The following is a 6,239-nucleotide window of genomic DNA, read 5'->3' on the forward strand; positions in this document are numbered from 1 at the left end:
CAAAATGCCATTGGAACTTGTCCATTTAGATATTTGCGGACCAATGCAAACTCCGGTCCCACTCCTGGAAACAAGAGATATTTCATTATCTTTGTTGATGATTACACAAGGATGATGTGGATTTTCTTTCTCAATCAAAAATCTGAGGCATTCTCTACTTTTCTCCAGTTTAAAACACTTGCAGAAAGACAAAGTGGATTTCTAATAAAGATGTTGAGTACCAATTGTGGATGAAAATTTCTCTACAATCCCTTCATTGAATATTGCAAAGATAATGGCATTCAAATGCAGCTGACAATTAGCAGAACTCCACGACAAAATGGAGTAGCTGAGAGAAAGAATCGCACCATTGTTGAAATGGCAAGAAGCATGCTAAGGGGCAAAAGAATTCCAAATCTTTATAGGGTAGAAGCTGTAAACACGGTAGTATATATTCTCAATCGATCTCCCACAAAAGCTGTCAGAAAAAAACTCCTTTCGAGGCATGGCATAAAAAGAAGCCAAAGATAGATCACTTAAAAATTTTTGGTAGCATTGGCTATGCCTCCATCCCATCACAAAATAGAAAAAAGTTTGATGAGAAAGGATAAAAGCTTTGATTCATTGGAAATAGTGACAAGTCTAAAGGATACCGTTTACTAAACTCACAGACAAATAAAATAACAATTTCCCAAGATGTTGTTTTCGATGAAAATACGACTTATGATTGGAAGGGAAAGCAAGTCATAGATTCCAAACCCTATCAATTTGATGATCCATCGACGTCTCAAATCTCCAACACTGAACAACATACAGCTCCAAATATTCCAACAATTGAAGAAGAATCAGAAACCCTTCCAAGAAAAACACGTTCAATAAGAGAAATATATGAACCATATGAACTTGGATTATTCTCTTATGAACCTCAATCATATCAAGAAGCTTCAAAATAGAAAAGTTGGATAAAAGCAATGAATGAAGAAATATCCGCCATTGAAAAAAAAATATAAAACTTGGGAACTCGTTGAGCTACCAGAAGGAAAGAGGACCATTGGTTTGAAACTGTTCTATAAAATCAAATACAATGAAGATGGGTCAATTCAAAAATATAAAGCTTGGCTCGTGGCCAAAGGATATTCTCAACAACCAGGAGTTGACTTCACAGAGACATTTGCTCAAGTTGCAAGAATAGAGATAATAGGTACAATTTTGGCATTGGCAGCTCAATTGGAGTTAGCCATTTTTCAGCTCGATGTAAAATCAGCATTCTTAAATGACGAAATTCAAGAAAAAGTGTATGTTGAACAGCCTGAAGGATTCAAAATATAAGGCAAAGAAGATAAGTCTTATCATCTTCAAAAAGCATTGTGTGTTAAAGCAAGCACCCTGAGCATAGAATAGCAAAATCAATAGCTATTTCATTCAAAATGGCTTCAATCGAAGCACAAGTGAATCATCTCTCTATGTGAAAAATGTAGAAAAAGATTTTTTTATTGTATGCCTCTATGTGGATGATCTTATCTATTTTGGAACAAATGAATACAAGGTTGATGAATTCAAAAAGAAAATGATGAAAGATTTTGAAATGTCTGACTTGGGACTCATGAGATATTTTTTTGGGATTCAAGTAAAGCAAAGGTCGGGAAGAATTTTTCTTTCTCAAGAAAAATATATTGACGATCTTCTCAAAAAATTCAAAATGAGTGAGTGCAAGCTAGTCTCTACTCCGAGGGCCTTAAATGAAAATTTGCAATTTTATGATGATGCAAAAAAAGTTGATGTCACACTTTACAGGAACTTGATTGGTTCATTGATTTATCTTAATACAAGGTCAGATATTGCATATTCAGTCAGCTTATTATCCAGATCTATGAATAAATCAAGTTGACTACATTTTGCAGATGCAAATTTTTTTTTGAAATTCCTTCAAGGAACCAAGAACCATGGTATAGAGTTTAAAAAAGAGAATAATTGCAAACTTGTTGGCTATACAGATAGTGATTGGGCTAGATCAGTTGATGATCAGAAGAGCACTTCTGGATACTTTTTTTGCCTCGAATCAAATGTGATTTCCTAGAGCTCAAAAAAGCATAAATTCGTTACTTTATCATCAGCCGAAGCAGTGTACATCCAGCTACAGATTTAGCTTGCGAAGTTATTTGACTTAAAAGAATTTTGAAAGATTTAAAATTTGAGCAGTAAGGACCAACAACAATTTATTGCGACAATATGTTAGCAATTATGATGACAAAAATCCAATCTTCCATGCTAGGTCAAAGCATATTGAACTTCGACATCACTTTAGAAGAGATTTGGTAAATCAAGAAGAAATTTGCACGGAGTTTATAAATACCAACGGTCAACCGGCCGATATGATGACAAAGCCAATGACAATTGATAAGTTTGAGAAATTCAAAAAGTATTTGAAGATTACAAATTACGAGGAGGTGTTAAAAGATTAATTTGTAATCTATCTTTCAAGAGTTCAAATCCAAATTGAACACTTCAACCAACAAAGGTTTCATTCATTGAACGATCAAATGGATAAGATTTTCAATTCAAGTTGTATACTCAACTTCAATGTTCAACCTTGCAAGTCAGAATCTGAAAATTAAACATCAGATAGCAACCATCTGATCAGTCGACTACAAATACATATTTTCTAGCTGCACATGATGAAGAAAAATAGCTTTTATCTGATTGTAATTGTAGTAAATTCTTAGGACTAGTTTACCCAATGTTCTCTATAAATAGAAGGGTATCCATCTAGTGTTATATATGTAGAAAAAGTGAGAAAAATCTCTCAAAAAAATTAGAGTGTACTGTAACAACTCCTTTGTAATTCCTCAAATATCATATTTCTCTTATCTATTTCCTTCTATACCCAACAAGAGGAGCACCAAGAAACTTGGCAAAACTTTGCATGATACTGCTAGAACAATGCATATGACCTGTTACCATTTTCAAATCTTCCAAGAGGCTGAAAACTTGAAACTTTCAAGGACATTGCTAAACTAACCTAACCGGTTTTCAGTCTTCAAGAAAACTTGAGATTTCCAAAGATAACACTTTGGATTTTTCGTGAACCTACCTAACAATGTTCGCCAAAATTTGAGCCTCCAAGAAAATTTGAAATCTTCAGATACGACCTTTTTTTAAAATCTGGACAGATTTTTCAAAATATATATTTTTGGATTCAAGAGTAAGATCGAACAAGTATCTATGAGCTCACAAATGCAAAGGACGACTTTAATAAGAGTGATTCTCTCACTAAGTGCTTGTTTAGTACATATTTTATCCAATTAAAATCAATTTTTGACCGTTATTTCATTATTCAAGCTGTAATTTTTAAATTTTTCTCTCACATATAGGACTCACTTTATCTCTAGCGATAAAAAAATCAATTATCTAAATTCTTACCAAATAAGCACTAAAGTTGAGAGCTCCTCTCTCTAACCATTTATGTCCTCCATTTATTTTCTCAAACCTAAACCTAATTGAATGGTTTTGGTTAAAAACCTTATTTTTAGTGTATATTTTTTCTTATTGTTCATTATAATGTCACTAGTATGTTGATCACAAAATATCTTTTTACTTTATTAGTGATAAAATAAAACAAAACTATATACATCAAATCATTAATCTAAATACCAACAAAATAATATCACAATAATAACAGAGAGAGCGTTTCGTTGACTTTTCAAGAAAAATCCGTAAAAATAAAATGCTAATACGAAGCAATAAAACTTTATCAAACTAAAGTAATGATTACGCCCAAAGAATAACGCGGTGATTGTAGTACAGCTTTGGGGTGTCGTATCCACAGGGAGATGGAAAAATTCTCAAAAGATCAAACAAACTAGGGTTTTCGTAATTAAATGTGGGAATGATTTGTCACTTGAAATAAAAATTAATTATCAATATGCGAATTAGTGAAGCGTCGGAGTTCCCCCATTGGATTGGATCAATCAACATCAATAATTCATGTATTTTTACTCAATTAGAGGTTTTCTTCCCAACTCTCTAATTGGAATATTTAACAGTGAAGTCCAATTTTATTCCAATTATGTTTCTAAAATCTAGATTTTCTATAACACATTCGCACATTTTTATTGGAACAAGATCAAAAATCGACCATATACGTCAGGCATAAGGTAGTAATCAATCCGCCAAGAAAGTGATATTAAGATTAAAATTCAACAATTATTTCAATCATTCGATAGAAAGAGCATGGCTAGATCTATGAAGGATTTGATAAAAGTTAAAATAATCTCAACAATAAGTAATTTAAATTGAAACTCAACAAATAGTTTAATTTAACAATGGAAAAAGCATGACTGAATCCATGAGAAATTTATTAAAAGTTAAACAAATTTCAATACTAATTCATAACGAGAAAATCTAAATCTAGAAATTATTAAGCAAAGAGAGTTCGAATTACATGAAATTATGACGTGAAATCTCCAAATCCAATGAGTTCCTTCGTTGCTTCACCGAGTTCCTTAGTTTTCCGTGGAGTTTCTTGAGCACCAAGATGAAAGAAATAGGTCTGGGGGCGTCTCCCTTCGTTCTGGGTGGTTTTGGGCATTTATATCCCGTGAAAATTAGGTTACCATAAGAGATTCAATCGTATAAGGAAACTGAGATTCAGCCGCCAAAAAAGCACTATGCGACCGCATGGTTATTGTCATTGCGGTCGCATGGTTATGCACTTTCAGCCTCTTCAATTCTCGGTATAGGTGTATGCGACGCATAGTAGAAAGGCATGCGGCCGCATGGTTCCGTCAGACAGCTTTCAGTATTTTAATCGTAACTTTCTTTTCCGACGTCCAATTGAGGTGATTCAAGTTGCATTGGATAGCTAACTCAAAGGGCCACAATTTTTATTCAGAAGTCATCTCCCAATTCGATCATCTTCCATGTCAAAAATGGGTCCCAACATGAGACTGAAAACTGGTGTGTTGGTTTTCGATTGGAAATTGATGTATTGATCAAACTTTGATGTTATTTCATCCCTTTGACTTCGTTCCTCATCCACTTGACCTCTAACACTTTCGAATCTTTATCATAATCTTGGACACAAGTTTGGATCATTTGCACTTTAATCCTCGAACTTTCGTTCTCTTCTACTTTGGTCATTTTTCACTTGTTTCTTCCGAATTTCATCTTTTTCACCAAAATGCAACATAAACCAAAATATAAGAGTAATGAGTGCATTTTGGCATAATACAATCACATGAATGCAATAGTTAAGAGGGGAAAATATGGTATTTTACACTCTTATCACACCCCCCAACTTGCTTATTGCTAGTCCCTAGCAATTTAATGCAAAGTAAAGCAAATGAGTGATTGGTCCATGTTACAAGTGAAATTGTTAAGTTCTAATTCAATAATAGTTCATTCTCTTTTCAAACTCAACACCACCAGAAATTAACAATGTTATGATCATCAAGATATCATAAACACTTGCTAAATGTGTAAGTGTGTGTCAAGCCATAGCCATCTTACCGCCAACCCTAACACATTCAACATCGAGTGTATCTCTAGCTAAAGGTCCAGCCCCATAACTCACGGATATTAAAGTGTTTAGTGCGGAATTTCTCTCTATGGAGCTGGAAAAGATGCACACTCAGAACATGGAGGCTTTAATAATTAGCAACAAGCAGACATTGATCACATGATAGGCATACTTTCAAATGAGAATTCATCAACTTCTTACCACAAACCGACTTGAGATCAAAACAGTCAATGCAAAGGGTGTGAAAGGGGTACTTGAGATCAAAACAGTCAATGCAAAGGGTGTGAAAGGGGTTAAGCTGGGTTATATGAAAAGTAGGGTGAAAAGAATTTAAGGACTTCCAAGTATCTAGTTAGGCATCTCAACAAGTAATTCAACATAGCAATCCTTTACATCAACGCATTCCTTAACCTTTCAATTCCCAACAACAATCCCCTCTTTTTTTTTTCTTTTTTTTTTTCAAATTTCTTTTCTTTCTTTTTTCCTTTTCTCGCCTTTTTTTTTTTTTGCATTACCCGAGCACTTATCATCTCTTATCACTTTTCTCATTACTTTTCTTCTCAAATGGACATTCAACACCTACTATACACTTGGAAGCATAAAGGTGGAAAAATGACTATTTATAGACTTTAATCCAGTGTAAGGAGGTATGGATAACTTAGACACATGAAAAGAAATGGTTATGTATGTATATTGACTCAAAGTGGCTACTAGGGGATTATAATTATGGAAAAGAACTAGT

Source organism: Olea europaea, chromosome 21 (assembly GCF_002742605.1).
Source record: "Olea europaea var. sylvestris chromosome 21, O_europaea_v1, whole genome shotgun sequence".
NCBI classification, from domain to species: Eukaryota; Viridiplantae; Streptophyta; class Magnoliopsida; order Lamiales; family Oleaceae; genus Olea; species Olea europaea.